The sequence below is a fragment of the Gavialis gangeticus genome, unplaced genomic scaffold (genome assembly GCF_001723915.1).
Source record: "Gavialis gangeticus isolate Ggan-Ray unplaced genomic scaffold, GavGan_comp1, whole genome shotgun sequence".
NCBI classification, from domain to species: domain Eukaryota; kingdom Metazoa; phylum Chordata; order Crocodylia; family Gavialidae; genus Gavialis; species Gavialis gangeticus.
In genome coordinates, this window is record NW_017729004.1 from 58,123,260 (window position 1) to 58,140,037 (window position 16,778).

The 16,778-nt window shown below is 42.8% G+C and overlaps 1 protein-coding gene and 1 long non-coding RNA gene across 3 annotated transcripts in view; one reads left to right on the forward strand and one right to left on the reverse strand.

The window, feature by feature from the left end:
• PPP1R9A (protein phosphatase 1 regulatory subunit 9A) overlaps window positions 1-16,778 on the forward strand; it is a 350,009-nt gene that overhangs the window by 89,875 nt on the left and 243,356 nt on the right. The gene's annotated exons all lie outside the window — the stretch shown is intronic.
• LOC109291424 overlaps window positions 2,778-16,778 on the reverse strand; it is a 27,073-nt gene continuing 13,072 nt past the window's right edge. For both annotated transcript variants that reach the window (XR_002095842.1, XR_002095841.1), the window contains exon 3: window positions 2,778-2,919. This is a non-coding gene — a long non-coding RNA (uncharacterized LOC109291424). The remainder of the gene's footprint in view (window positions 2,920-16,778) is intronic.

The window sequence follows — 16,778 nt, forward strand, 5'->3', positions numbered from 1 at the left end:
TACCACCCTGCTCTCACAGGTGAGGGGGCTGGGGAGGGGGCAGGGCCGAGCCCATGCCAGCCTGGTAAGCCAGGCTGGAGGGGAGGAAAAAGTCCCCAGTGGGGGCTCCCCCTCCCTACTCTGGGCATACCCCAGTTGTGGGGCCAGTGCCCAGCTGGACTGGTGTGTTGGTGGGGGCTCTCACAGGCCTGGAGAGGGGGCGGGGCTCAGCCTGGCAAGCAGAGCTGCAGGGGAGTGAAAATCCCCCAGTGGGGGCTTCCCCACTTTGTACCAGGCAGATCCTGCCTGGGGGGGACTCAGTGATGGGCTGGGCTGCTGCATTCCCCCCTACCCCACTTCTGCTCTCAGAGGTGGAGGGCTGGAGAGGGAGCAGGTTGGGGCAGAGCCAATGCCAGCCTGGCAAGCCCGGCTGCAGGGGAGTGAAAAACTGCTGGTGAGGGCTTTCTCCCTGTGCCAGGCAGAACCTAGCTGGGGGGGCCAGTGCCCAGCCAGTTTGGTTCTCCCTTTTCCCCTGCACAGGCTGGCAGCTGCAGAGGGGGTGAGGCTGAGCCAATGCCAACCCTGTTTGCCTGGCTGCTGCAGGGGTGAAAAGTCCCCACTGCTGGGGTTTCCTTCCCCTTGTCTGGTACACACGGGGGCTAGGGTGAGTCTGGGGAGTCTGTTCCTTTGCCCCCACCATCCAACGGGGCTGACAGGTGCTGGCTGGGAGGAGAGGCTTTGGTGCCTTAGCTCTTTGATAGCTGGGGAAGGGGCTGGCCTTGCTCCGCTGGAGCAGACAGCACAGCCCAGGGCTGCAAAGCATTATGGGATACTGGGACACTGTATGTTAACTTGAATCAGGAAGGAATTTGGGACAAAAGTTCCATAAATCAGTTTGACCGTAATCAGTTCAGTCTGATACTATATCCAATCAGGTTTATCTTAAACTGTTTTCTGCCATTTTGAAAGCAGTTTATATGCACTGAACTTCTGTTCTGTTACAGGATTAAACCAGTTTTGGATCACTTGGGCTAGGTACATATAGTCAAAAAGCCTGAGGCTGAATTAATTCAGTCTTTGCAGGCTAGTTTAAGCTGAGCAGATTAAATTGAAACAGAAGTGAACAGAGAGTCTCTTGCGTGGATCTCTGCTTCTCGCTCATCTGCAACATGTGTTTCTGTAGTTGCCATCCCCATTATGATAGTGTCCTGTGCTTGTGTGTACTGTCTGCTGTTGGTGAGTACCAAAATTGTAAAAGTGGTAGAAATGGGTTTGGGGGTCAGTACAGTCGAGGTTTTGTAACATAGCCCTATCTGTTACATTGTAAAGTTGGTTCCCTTTACATGAATTCGAATAATGTGCTGTTTTCCAGGAACGCAGATACAGCATAAAGTGAGGGAAACCTGTACTTGGTGAAATGCAATTTTGGCTTGAGTAATCCTTTGCTCTTGGTAGTGCCTTTGAAGAGGATGGCGCGATGGAGCACAGGTAGTGTCAAAAGGAAATGATAGGCAGGAATCTGGACTACAGGAGTTGAGGAAATGAAGGACTGGAATGCTGGAGATTACTGAAGAGACAGTATGTATACACCTTACCAACAGTGATGCCCTGTTGTAAAAAACTGTATGGCAGTACTGAAACTTGTTTTAGAGGGTGGCAGACTTTTCTCCCTTTGAGAAGTAAAGCACACAGCAGTTTTAGCAGAATATCTAGCTGTATAGAAAACTGCCATATGGTTGATACCTTTCCATAATATGTAGGTAATATGTCTGAGAGCATAATGCAGTTTGCAAGATTACAAACCTTGTGAACTACTAGTAAAGTTTTCTTTTGGCTTTATGGCTATTTGGAAGCATCAATAAAAAAATATAAAAAGGATTTTAAAACAAACTGTTTGAGCCTGTAAACCCAGAAGCTTGTCTGTGAGGGAATTTGGCTACACCCACTTAATAACTTTCAAAACTCAGGAGAAAAATAAATCTGAAGTTCTAATACAAGCCCCATCAGATAATCAGAAAACCTCCCATTGATCTGAGTGAGAGTTGAACCAGCCCATTGCTTCTTAAAAGAACACACATTTGACAGACTTATTCTCTTTCTGACCCATAGTTTTCCAAATTCACTATCAAAAGTAATTTCTCTGCCCATTAAGAATGGTAGCACAAAAAACACCAAAACCCAGTAATAAACTTCTGTGTTCCTGCCCTTGGTCACCTTCAGAAAAAAAAAAACAGGCCGGAAGGCTGAATTTTCTTGTAGACAATACTAAAATTAAAGCTCTTATTAAATATCAATGACAACTCTTAAATGTGCTAGTCTTTGGTTAGATATTATGAACTGACATTTCGGGAATAAAATGTTTACATTAAATATTGATGTAAACATTGTGGTTATAGTTATCATTTATTTAGCTAATAGATGCACTGTATCTGCTAAATTCTGTATCTTGACTCAGGCAAAAGTGTCACGAGCATAAAACCCACAAGATTTCGGACCATCTTTTTTATTGAATTTTAGGATCTTTTTGACTGATTTTGATTTAGTAACTATAGTGGCTCTCCAAATAATATATGTTGCAAAGTCTCATTAAAGACTTATTTTTACTGTTTAGCTTCCAGGTACAGACAAATTAAAGAAACCAATATTTATATTTTTGTGGTTTTCTGTTTCATCATACTCATTGCTTCAGAAATCAGAACCAGCTTTTGTCCTTGATGTGATTGAATATGAAGTAACCAAACCATTTGAAATACTTTGAATGCTGTTTACTTTAGGCTTGTTAAGTACTGTTTTTTTTACGTTCGGGAGTAACATTGAGAAGAAGAGAGATCATATGTTCTCTTGTCTGGCTTCCAGCTGTTCAAACAATCACAGAATGGCTTGTCTTCACATTGACATTACTCTTCAGACTGCTTCTAAAATACTTTTGAAAGTTCGATCCTGTCAATGTAAAATAAAGTTTGAAAAATACTTTACCACAGTATATGTATTTACTAATTTCACTTTTTGTTGTAATAATGAAATTTACCTCTTTCCATTTAAAATATTTGAAAGTCCATATTTTCAGTTTTGTATATGTAGTTTTGCACTCACATATATTTGCATAGGAAAACATTTGCAGCTGCAAATGATAGAATTTCAGGTTTTGCTTATCCAGTTTGATTTGCAAATCATCTAGATAGTTGAATTCTGTTTGTACTTGAAAAAGACTTGAAAAAGATTTGAAAAAATAGTGCAGCCCCTTAGAAAAATATCAAGCCAGATCCCAGGCTAGTATAAATCAGTGTAGTTCCATTGAATTTAAAGAAGCCACAATGACTTGCACTAGTTGGTGGATTCCCTGGGCGTTAATTTATCTGAAATCTGCACAAAGTATATCTGAGCTGTTTAGTGTGTTCAGTGAAATACATAAACAAATTACCTGAACTGAACAAGGACCTAGGTCTCATTTTTGTCACATACCAAAATTGCATTAAAGCCATTGGTTTTACAATGAGATTTTGACCTAAGAAATGTACACCTCTTATACTGTACACAGTACTGGGCTCTGATGCTGTTATGACTCAGGAAATTGTAGAGCGTTCTTTTTAAACATCAGCTCAGTGTAGAGTGATAACTAAAAAAGCCAATAAAATGTTGGGAATTGAAAACAAAATGCAAAATGTCATTATACCATTTTAAAACTCATGGTGCCACAACATCTTGAATACTGCATGCAGTTCTGATCTCTGCATATGAAAAAGAAGGTAATAGAATGAAAATGGTACAGACAAGGGCAACAAAGAAGATTGAGTATATGGAGCAACTGCTGTATTAGAAGAGACTTGAAAAGGCTAGGATATTTCACCATGGAAAGGAGAAGGCTGATGGGGGATATGATAGAGGTCTAAACAATCATGAAGGGTGTGGACAAAGTAAATAGGGAACTGTTATTCACTAAATCCCAGAATACTAGAACTAGGGGATACCCATGGAAATTAATAGAAGATAGATTTAAAACAAATAAGATAAATTACATTTTAAAACAATATGTAGTAAAGTCATTGAGCTCATTGCCATAAGAGGCTTTAGCTAGAACAGCCAGGTTAAAAAATGATTAGATAAATTCATGGATGATAGGTGCACTGTGGGGATGTTCAGGCATTTATGACACCTAGTCTGCATTCATTTACAAAGTTTAGTTTAAGCCACCTGACTGTAGATTGGGACTGGCTTGTGCATACGTTCACCCGTGTCAGGAGCCATGCCAGGAACCCAACATAAGTAATGTGGGGTAGGGGGAGGAGCAGTTCGGATAGAGAAGCTAGCAGATCTGTGGTGGGGTTTGGTGGGTCTGTAGGAGTGTTGGTGGGATCATAGGGGTTGGTGGGTCTGCAGGGGGTTGTTCATCTGGTGATGGGGAGGGTCAGGGGGTTAAAAATAGCCCAGTCAGGGTGGAGGGGTAGGAAGAGTGAAGCCTCTGGGCTGGGGTGAGGGCTGAGCTTTTCCTGCCCCAGGGATGTGTTCCAAGCATGTGCAAATGTTTGTTAGATCGGGCTAGCCCAGTGATAGGCAAAATTGCAGATCAAGCTAGTGGCTGGCCTGCATTTCCCAGCAGCCCCTGCCTGCATTGCTGTGGCCAGTTTCCATGGAGACCCCTGTAGCAACAGTGACAGTGTGGAGCCATGGTTTCCATGGAGACCAGCCCTAGCATTGCTGGCAGGGCGCACAGCTGGGCGGGGAGCTGCTCCGGGTCCAGGGCTGGGATCTTGCAGTAGTGACAGTGGTGCAGAGCTGGGGCAGAGCCGCAGTCTGCTGCCTGTATGCCCCTGCCTGAGGCATGTGGGCAATGGATCATAGCTTTGGACCACGATGTTACTGATGCAAGATCCCAGCCCTGGAGCAGCTGCCTGCCCAGCTGTGTGTCCTGCCAGTGCTGCTGGGGAAAACCAACCGGTGCACCATGGAAAACCTGGCCCTGTGCTGTCACAGCACCACTGCTCCTGGGGGTGTCCATGGAAACCGGCCACAGTGATGCGGGCAGGGGCTGCTGGGAAATGACATCTAATGCAGATCCAATAAAGCCCATGGGCAGGACCTTGCCCAACCCTGGGCTAGCCTGTTCCTGATCCGGCCCACCAGACCATTTTATCCGGTCCGCAGGGCCCCTAAAAAATTTAGAAAATGTAATATTTATTTGTTCCTGGCTGCCTGTCAAAAATGACAGGAGCCAGGGGCAGCAGGACCCAGGGGAAGCCAGCAGTGGGACCTAGCAGCAAGGCCCACCCAGCACTGCCTCCCAAAACAGAAGCCCCTGCCTAACAGAGGCGTCTGGCCTGGGACTGTGGGGCTGTTCCTGCTTCCTTGAGCCAGAGAGGGAAATGCAGCCCTCGACAGCTTGCCAAAACTTGGTAAGTGGCCCTCTACCCGAAATATTGCCCGCCACTGTTATATATGAACATGTTTGCATACTGATTTAAGTTCACATATTTCTAAAAGTGGCTTTGATTTGATTTCCATTGTAGTTGAGTGCATAGAACCATTAAAAAACTGTCTGTTAAGTGTTTTTCATGCATGCATATATGAGTGAACATGCATACTGTTATCTGCACAATTACACATTCAGATCAATGCACATTTAATAGGTATGTTTATCCCCATATGCTTATCTTTAATTTTCATTTAAAGAGTGTTATGTTACAGTTCAAGACATTAGGTGCCTAAAAGGCAGGAACATTTAAGTTAGTTTTACAACAGCCGTATCTCAGTCTTGTTTCATTTCTACACAGTGAGCCACCTCCTAAAAAAGGAATGTTCTAACTTAAGAATCTACTTGGTATATCTGGATGCTCTGCTTATGAACAAGAAGATGTTAGGAACAGGAATCAGAGTTCATCACCCAAATTCCCCTGTTCCTTAGTGTTACCCAAACTTAAGTTTTGTTCTGACCATTTTCAACACACTATGAAGAAAAACTTATTTTAAGATGATATAAGGAACTTTGTATGGCGGTTATTTTGCAGAAGTGGTCCCACAAATAGTTGAGTTTTTCATGCGAGGGGATTTTTGAATCACTTCTTGCTATTTACAGACAGCAGTGGACCAGTAGTTGGTATAGAGCTCTATAGAAGCAAGAGAGTTCAAAGTACAGCTATTAATCTGTCTAATGAATAAAAACCTTTGTAAGCAGCTAAACATTTTGAAAAGGAGCAAGGAACAAGTTCCTGCATATTCAACAGATCTGATTACCATGGGACAATTACAGTAGACTATTGTAGAGCAGGAAAAAAGGCCTTCAGAAACTTATGAACTTTAATTAACAACTGGAAAACAGGTTTAGTTTTTTTGTCAATGTTCAATTCAGTTTTAATTTTCAGATCAACTTTTAATTTTCAGATCAACTCTTACTTGTTTCTGCATAGTAGAATGCATGTGCTTACCCCCTGCTTTCTCCTACATTTCTCGGTTTTAAGTTTAAAACCCATGATTTATTTTTTTAGGTGGGCCAGTACATTTTTAAGAACACAATTGTGGGGAGTAATAGCCCAAAGTTGGTCTCCTCTTTTTCTTTTCATTTTTTTCCCCTAATTTTTGTTTTCTCTTCTTTTATATGGATGTTTCAGCTAGGGATGCTCAGAAAAGGGAGCTGATATAAAAGGTTACATCTTCCTACTGTGTGCAGCAGGAAGAAGCAGTATGAGAACTGCCCTGGTTTGGGATATGAGGAGGTATACTGGAAGAGAGAGCCATAGGTGACTGGGCAGGGGGGGAGGGGGAGGCACGTGCCCCCCTGACAGGGCCATCCTGGTTGCCACTGCTGGCGTCTGCAGGTGCCCTGCCCAAACTTGGGAGGCACCAGTCACCCATGGAGAGGGCTCTTATTGGTGAGATTTGGCCTTGACAACTGATTACATGAGAAAACAAGCACTGACAATGGCCATAACCCAGGGATCCTATCTGGTCTACCTGTCCCATTGCAGAGATGTACCAAATTCATTAGGCTCTAATGTTCTTGTGGCAATCCTTTATTCTGCTAGAAGAGACTTGACACTTTCTGCCTCTCTTCAGCCCTATTTGAAGCATTCTTTGCAGTACACAATTGTATCATGGTAAAACATAACCGTAACAACATGTTCTGAATATGGCTTTGCATGCTAAAACAACTGTAACAGCATGTTCTGAATGTGGCTTTGCAATCAGTTTAGGCAACAGCATGCAGCATGTCAGCTAGTCCCAGGTAAATGAAAGTTTGCCACTGCAAGGAGTTTGTGTGTTTTTAAAATAGAGGTAGGTTGATCCACTTTCTCAAAATCTAAACTTTCCCAAAGATTGTACTGTATAAGTAATACCACCCTTTAAAAATAATCCTCACACACCTAAATCTAACATTCTAAAAATTCATATATAAGAAGCACTTCAAACTCCCTGTTGTGGCCATATTGCTGGAAAATGCTGTGATTTGTGACAACCATTATGTGAAATCTAATATGACATTGTAAATCTGCTTTTATTTTGAGACTAGTGCAGCAATATTAGAATGTTAGTGTGAGTATCATCTATTGAATAGTAACTCTTCTGATGTTACACTACTAGGATCAGTAAATACTACTGATTTACATTCCCTGAAATTTAATAGCCATATTTACAGATGACTTCCACTATCATCTACAAGCTGAGAAATGCCAATTCTAATGCTAAAACTATATTTTCAACTATATTTTGTAGTGTATGGTAGGCTCTTTGTGTAAAGGAAAGGTAAGGTTTGGCTTTCTCTTGAACCTTAACCAAACGGTAAACTTCAATTACTTCTCAAGCTTTGTTTGTTTAGAGACTGTTAACTGAGAAATGAGGATACACTTTATAGCTTGACAAAAATGGCGTGTGGGAAGAGTTCAGATTAGAAGGATCATCCGATTCAAAATGGTGCTTTTAAGAAGCCACTCTGGCACTTTGCACTCTTCATCCATTTTGAAATGAATTTCTACATGAGGTACCATACAAAGAGTAATTTCTGTCTGAGAGCTACCAGGTGAAACAGCTCTAGAGAGGTATATTAAAGAACTGAAGTGGTGCCACGCCTGAGGTCACAGGTGAATTGTATGTGAAAGGATGAATGCATTTGGCTATTCTTTTAGTAGTGAAAAGCTTTTTATACTGACAAATATAAAAAAATGCTTTAAAATTCTGTTTTTCCTCCCATCTCAAATATTGGCAGAACAGGTTGTCCGCAGGATTCTTCTGAAACAGAACAGTCTTTAAAAGCTTCTTCACTACTAATATGAGATTAGAGGAGCACTCCCCAGTCTATTTTAAAATAACCAGTAAGTGTTATACAATAAAGTATTCTGTCTCTTCTTCACTCCCAGTGACATCCTATACTCTGTTTTGTGTGTTTTACAGTCTCTGAGGAAAAGTCAACTGTTTTTGTAAGGAAATTCCCCCTGCTGTCTACACCTAGTAGTATGCATCGTGGCTTCATTATTCAACTCTAACATGTATGAATGTCTGTTTCCTTACCTAAGTAGTTTTCTGAGAAGCTGTCCACAGGCTGTGTCTCTCTGCTGCTGGAAAAGATGACATCAGTGATGATAGAAAGTGACATTTTAGAAACAATTTACTGGCTTTGTGTGAAATTCTTGTTCCCTTGAGGTCAACAGCAATAAATTTCACTTCTGGTGCTTAACCAGTTATTAAAATGGTACAGCATTATGTCTTCATAACAGACGGTTATTTCTGCATGCCAATGGTGGCACGTCGTGCATTTTTAGGAGTTGCCAGCACAGGACGGGGAAACTTGCATCACTCAGAAATTGGAATGACCTCCATTATCTGAGGCATCCCGCAGCAGAAAGGAGTGGTATAGTATTTCAAGGAAGTTGGAAAGTTGTATCTAATAATTACATCACTTCAGCTTTTCTTCACACTGCATAGTTATGACAGCTACAGCTTGAATTTTGCCTTTAGCTGAATGCATGAAATCTCTTTTGATTTTCTTTTTCTGACCCTTTGTGACACAAGTGAAGCATGTCCATTTATTGCCTATATCCAACGTAACCTCAAAGGTAGACCTGTGGAGAGTTCATCTCATTAAGGTGAAAGAGTTTGTGTGTCAGCAAAATTCAGTCTCATCTCTGTCTTTGGCAAGATCTATGAGCAAAGGTCCTTCCTGCCAATCTGAGTATAGTGTGTAGGGAATCAAGGGAGTGGTTACCGTCATCTGTCTGTTTCTTCTTCCTTATTATAGAATTTCTCATGGATGTCAGAAGGACTTGCTTTCTTTGTTCCACTTATGCTGATTGGCAGTCTTTTTTTTTAAATCCTTTTTGGCCTTAGTTTAGGGGTTTTTTTGTTTTTCTTAACTGCCAAGGGAGGAAGCGGGGGCCTGGGTTCTGCAATATGTGTACACCTGTGAATGTTGAGTGCCCACACATCTGACATCGGGGTAGTGGCACCCATGACTTATCAGGTAGTAAGCTACAGGGAGTACCAGCCAGCAGCCAGTTTGCTTTAGGGAGAATCTGTAGGTATTGTTTTCTCCCTCCCTGCTGCTGTAGCGGTTTTTCTTGGCTCCTAGCCTCTGTCCTCTGCACTGTTGTCTTACTCTGCTGACTGTAGCAGTTTAATTGTGCTTTTGTGCCTGCCAGTTGTCATCTAGGGGGAAGTTGACTTGCACCTGTAAATGCAGCAGTAGCAGAGATAACTGAGTCGCAGCACTGATGGCTGTTTCTTCCCAGATTGACTGGAAGTAACAGATGGTGGGGAAAGGAGGGATGAGAAGGGAATTGTGTTCTAACTGGAGATGAAGAAGGTGAAGAAAGGACATTCTCAGATGAAACCTCTGGTCTGGCACTGATGTTTTTACACAGGATTTCTGAGTGGATGAAGAGCCATATAATGTGTCACCTTGCAGCCCCAAATGGGAAGAAGTCTTTTATATGGTCCTCAGGTTTCCCAGTGACAGAAGTGATAATCTATAAGAAAGTGTCAGGCTCTTCTGATGTTGGCTTTTTAAGAAGTATTGAACGCCTTGTGCTGAATAAACAAGGCTTGACTCCTCTTTGTTGTTCCTTGGAGGCATATCTATTTTTGGCAAGAATTACAAAGCTCCTAAAGGGCTTCCAGTTCAGAATTCCGTCCAATAAATGTATAATTCACAAATACATGGATCCAACTCCTCTTATCCACAAATGTGATTTTTTCATAGCAATTAGCAGCATTTTCTTACATGAAAAGTAATATTAATAAAATATTTATTTAAGCTATTTTTCTGTTGTGGAAACTGGGGAGAAGAGCCAGTTACTTAAAGCTGTCAGCAAGCACTTCGTGATTTATTGATGGTCAGCAGACCACAGTTTTGGAACAATGAAAGCAGGACATTTGTTTTATAGTAATTAGACAATTGGTATTCATATTCCAACATGTTTTATCAGACTCAGTCAGGTGCAGTCTCATTCGGTGCTTTACAAATGAATGGAAAAAGAAAATCCCAAAGAGTTTATAGGTGTCAACATATGTTTGATTTAGGCAAACGATTATTAATTAATGAGTTAATTCTTTAGGCTTGTGTTCTTGCAATAGCATGAAACTAATTGTTTTCATGTTGGCATTTTTGTTATCTATGCTTTGTATATATACTTGTTTTATATGCTTTATAACTGAAAGTAAATCGGAAAATGGTAATGGTGATTCCTGACAAACTTCACATTGCAGTGGGAAGGGAGAGCATGTAAAATTCACGGAAGAAATGAAGGGAGTGCAGTTCCTAAAATGAGAAGTAATGATTCTCATAAATGTGCAGGGACCAAAATGCAGTAGTATTACCATGATGGTCTCATTGGTGCATTTGAAGGGCTGAGATTAAGAGGTTGCTACCAAAATGCTTTAGAAGGAGTATGCAGCTTTATCCTTTACTTCAAGGAAAGTTACAGTTAAGGTGCATTTCACAGGGGGAAAGATCATTCTACATCCATGTGGGATTTCTTGAACCTTTATTTGCAGCATGTGGTTCTGACCAGTGCCAGAGATATGGTTCATTGTTTCAATTCCTTTTGAGTGTGTGCTGTGTGGATCCTACACAGAAACTCTTCACCTTGGTTTTGTGCGAGGACTTAACTGTGCAAAAATAATATATAAATGAGGATTTATTTTAAGTAAAATACCAGTCTGTTTATTCTCTAAAACAGTGTTTCCCAACTGGTGTGCTGTGACACAGCGGTGTACCGTCAGAAATTAACAGGTGTGTTGTGCAATTTTGCCACAGCAGTAAGCTACAATGAGCTCATAAGTATGGGGATGGGGGAATGCCTTAACAGGTGTGCTGCAAAAAATTATTAATTTAAGTGTGCCTTGGGCTGGAAAAGGTTGGGAAACACTGCTCTAAAACTTCTGCTTCGGTTATAAATATAACGTATGCATTTATCATTTTCTGAAGCCGTAACTGTAGATACTTTTTACAGTTAGCTTTTAGTATACAGTAAAACTTTGTTCAAAACGCAGTGGTCTAAAAAATATAGACTTTGAAATAAATGGGTTTGAAATAAATGTACTGATGGTAATTTGCATCTGTACCTACATACAGAATTAATTAACCCACATGTGGATCTTACTAACGGATAAGAACACAGCGAGGAGTTATCTCAGTGGCTAATTAAGCAGATTGCATGGCATGTAGCACATGGAGTTCCTAAGATAGGCCAGCAGCAATGATCTAGGTGGCCATTTTCTTCTGCCTCAATCAATCTAAATGCAGCACTGTCCCACAACACCCCCCTGATCCCACCAAATCACCCGTGGACCTGGCATCCCCCATCCTGCTGACATCTGCTCCTGCCCCCAGTCATACATGTATCTGGGGCTGCTGACCCCACCTCCTGCCCCTGCAGATTCCCCTGCACCCTGGCACAAGCTGTCCTAAGCCCCATGCTTCTCCACCGAACTGGAGTTTTTCTAGGCTGATCCCTGGCCGTTCCATTTGCTCCTGCTTCCACACATGCTCCTGCACCCATATCATAATGCATACAAAAACCTAGCTTTTTGGCTGGAGAGTGACAACAGCTTTGGGGTACCTAAAACTTTGAACTATCCGATACTGACCTAACAAGGTTTTATTGTATCATTTTTTGCTTTCTAAACAAAGGCTAAGTAGCTAAGTATATTGAAGCAATGTGATGGATTTGACTCTTTTTCATAAAACCATAGTCACCACCTATACACATGCCGAACATCTGCTCTGACTTGTGCAAATTAGCATGCATTTGCGCAGACTCGATTAATTGAGTTTGCTGGAACGTGCTAATTAGCATGGTCTAGCAGCCTCCATGTCACATGTATTTGGCATCCCTGCACTTCAAAATGGCAGTGGCATGCTTTAACTAAAGCTCATTGAAGTTAAAGTGCCTCTACTGCCATTTTGAAGTGCAGGGATGCTGAATATATGTGATGCTGCAGGCGCTTTAATTAGAACAGCTTTCAGAGCCACTCTAACTAAAGCGCTGTCTCTCCATCCCAGAGCACCTGTAAAGAAGCCCATTTTCTTTGGACATTGGTATAAAGCCACGGTGGCCAAACCGTGGCTTGTGAAGCCAGCACAGTACTCATGGCTCTCTGGAAATGGCCTGAAGCCCTGTCCACTTCTCCCTGACGTGGCTCTTGGGGACAGCACAGCTTGGCACCTCCCACTGCTCTGGCTTTCCCTGCGGGGAACATGCCCTGGGCCTACCTCTTCCCTCCTTCACTCCCTCTGGTACTGCCGGCTCAGGCACTGGGCTGCTGGGGCAGAGGCTGCAGTTGCACTGCTTACCCTGCAGGGAAAGCTGGAATGCTTTGGCAGTGCAGGGCGGAGGAGTCACCTCCTCTCTGGGTCACTCAGCAGCCTTCCCCCACCACTCTCCAGCTTTTGAACTTTGGTGGAGGATCGGATGTGGCTCCCAGGGTGAGTAACTGGCTACCCCTGGCATAAAGCAATAGTGTTCGTCCTTTTTTGGCTCAGTGGGGTCAGTCTGTGGGCTAGATTCAGTCTGTGATCCCAGTGCAATGCACCATATCACGCTCATGGCCTTGGCCCCGGCCTCATGCATTGGATTGGACCTAGGCCCTGATCCCAGCCTCATATGTGCGGGATCAGGACTACCACTGCAGCCCTGACCCCAGCCAAAGCTGTACCTCCAACTCTGAATAAATTGGATCAGGCCTGCTGCCCTGGCTTTGACCTTGGTCTCCTGCACGTGCCAGATCAGGTCCGCCGCTCCACCTCAGCCCCTACACAACAGTTTGGGCTTACAGTCCTTGCCCCATGCTCACTGGATCTGGACTCTTGCCATGGTCCCACACAGGCTGGCCATATCTGGCGCACAGGTCCATGTAATCTGGCCCACAAAGCTTGGAAATGTAGTGGTAGAGGATGGTAAAAGTGTTAATTGTGATCATTTCTCCATTTCCAAATTTCTGGACCCTTGCAGAGTCCTGTGGGCCACATCACATGACTCTGCAGACTGCATCTGGCCCATGGTTGAGCACTCCTGGCATACAGTGTGAAACAATAACCTTCTTTAGTGTAGGAGGCCTGCCTCTGAGCTAAAAAAGATCTACTGGCATTTTTAACATACCAAATAAATTAATCGGTATGTTAGGGAATAATAAGATTAACTAATATTTGATGCCGTAGATAAATTTTAAAATAGCAGTTGCAGTATTTACACACTCTAAGTTGATCCTGAAGCAGTATCTTTGTATATGAAGTAAACCAGTTGTTTTTCCCCGCATCTTATCTAATGTTATACTTAGGAATATGTCAAGGCATGATTAGAATTGTCTCTAAATATTTTTTCATATTAGGCCAAGACAAATGTTCTATATTAAGAAATTTTGAAAGTATTTAACTGTAATAAGCTGTTTGTTTAATTATTTTTAAAGAAGTTTGTTGCAAAACTTTGGCCTTTGGAAAAAGTGTACTTGGTTGAACAGATATCACTGGGAATTTATTTTTATAGAATATTCATATAGTACAAATTGAGAATGTGTACAAGTGTTATATTTCTATTAGTAGAATCATAGTTCCCTTGGTAGAAATCCTAGGTATACAAAAGTGCATGCAGTTTAAGAAATGGTGACTCCAGTAAAAAAATAAACTGACTTCAATGAGGTAAAAGTAGTCCTTGGTAGAGTTTCAGCCAAGGGAGTGAACCCATTTATCTTACTGATAGGAGCTGCAGTGCTAGCATCCTGCATCCCAGCATGCCCTGCTCCCACCACCTCCCTCCTACCACCTTCCCAATGGCTCCAGGGAAATGGTATGAGACTTTTGCTGTACTCTATTGCAGCAGCCCAACACAGACCACTGCTCTGACAGCTTTGGATCCAGGAAAGCCTAGCCCCTCTCCATAGCCCCATGGATGCGCAGCTATGTGCCCTGCCACCCTCAGGAAGTGGGGAAGCTGGCCCACCAGCATCACACCTGGCAACACCCTTGTAACATCAAACTTGACCCACCAGTCCCCGACCCTGACCTTCCAGCACTCGACCTGGACTTGGCAACACTGGACTTGACCTTCCAACACCTGACCCAGAGGTGTAACTAGTGATTTCTCTACCCTTGGCAAGGATTGGAGGGAGGTAGGGGGTGATTTGCTAAGCACCTGGGAGTAGTGGTGGAAGGAGGATGCAAGGAGGAGCAGGGTTTTACTTCAGAGCAGCTGCTGTTGCTGCTATCAGGGTTGGCTCCCTGAACGCTGCCTCATTGGGGCAGGGGGTGGGGCCAGTGCCAGCTCCCTGCATAGTACTTTGTTGGGGCCAGGGCTGGTGTTGGCTTCAACTACCATGCCTGGCTCTGGCTGCTGGGGTGAGGGCTGATGCCCCCTTCAAATTGATGTCCAGGATTGGTGCCCTCCTTGCCCTGCCCTAGTTATACTACTGCTCCAACCCTGCAACATCTGACTTGCCAGCACACAACCCGGCAACATGCAAACTCTCAACCCACTAACACCTGATCTACCAGCACCTGAGTCCCAACCCATCAGCTCTAGAGCCACCAACACCTGACCCTGACCTGGCAGTACCTGATCTGCCAGCAGCTGATTTGAGCTAGCAACATCTGACCCTAATTAGACTCACTCGACCTGTGCTGGACCTGAGCATTTTGGCTGCTGCTAGAAGCATAGGGATGCACTGCAGGCTGCTGGAGGGGAAACTGATAGACCTGAAAAGACAGCAGACATGGGTGTGCTGTGCCAAAACCTGACAGGTGGGAGGGTGTGTTGTGACCAGGAGTTCCTGGGCTGGGGGCAGGGGGTATGGTCCCCTGGGGCAGCCAGCCAGTCAGCCCTGATCTGTGCCATTGGCTGCTGTCAGTTGTCTCTGGTAGCCAGGGGAGCCTGTAAAACATGCTGGGATGCATACACTGGGGCTCCGATGGGTGTTAGCAGCCCTAGCTGTATGCAAAGCATCCACCTACTTCCCGTAATGTTTGTACAGTGTTCTCCCAGTAGGTTTTTCTACCTGGAGAATAAAAGTGGGAGAATTTTCTCAGACTTTTTGAACACTTGTAGGTACCCCGAGTCTCAATGTCTATTTTGGTGTACAGAGTCAATGCATATAATGAAACTGAATTCTTGGTAACTCACCAGAATAACCCACATCTTGTAAGGCTATTTGAATTGCTGAATTAACAAAATAGTGAGATGGGAGCCATAAAACAATGATAATTTACTAGTCAAAAAGAAGAAAGTCATCTCACTAGGTTAACCACATTTGAAAATTATCTTATGTATCACATTAAAATCACAGTATTTACTGATTAATAATAGAGAAGTTACAAAGCAACTGAGAAAAATAATTATTCCATTTTGCATGTGGCATATGCTTTAGCTCAAGTACATGCATGTTCATGTAGAAGTACTGTGCGTTTTCTATTTTTGATTTTTTTTTTTTTTTGTATCAGCACCCTAAATTTTATATGTTTCTTATAGGCTTCAAAATGTTATCTTTCAGGTTTGTCTTTCACATTTTTGCATGTGTTTATTCCCCTATCGGGGAATAAGTAAAATCAGAAGAACAATGTGGAAATAGTAGTGTTTAAAATATAAATCCAGTTCTCAGCGGACAATGCATTCAGATTTCTTGTGTGATTAGGAGAGATTATCTAGCTAAATTAAAAGTACAGTAACAGTTTCTGTACTAAAGTGCAGAAAATTTATATTGATTTGTGCTATTAAAATGTATCATTAAGAGGGAGAGTGAGGAGACTAGGGAGGGACAAGGAGCTGTTCCTGGTGTCAAATAATACAAGAGGGAATTAAACACTTGTATATACAGACATTTGCTTTTGTGCTGCTTAGGTTCAGACAAAAAGAATAACGATATAATCCTCTTATTAACTATTCTTTGCATTCAAACATCTAAAATAGATGCTTGATTTTGGAATTGCTCATAGCTGCAGGAGAATTTTACTTTTTTGTGCAGGTGGCAGAACTGAGCAACAAAAGGACTTGGCAAGATCACTGTTTACTAAGCTACCTATCTACATCTTTAAATATGAATGTTGTTTATTTGTATGTGCCTTAGGTTATAAGGACTTCGTGGTCTAACTGGGAAAAGTAAAGTTTATATGGGGGACCAGACACTGCTTCTCGCTGAGCCAGCAAAGCATACACTTCACAAGGAGTTCTGAAATTTTGTTGGGTGCTGCAGAGTGGTGTCAGTTCAGGCTTTTCTCCAGACTTCTTGGCTACCTCCTCACTCTTGAAACCACTGTTATCCCTTTTCAGGCATTATTAGTGCTATCCTCCAAAACTAGGGGAAATGGGGTTTGGGGGTTTTTTTGGGGG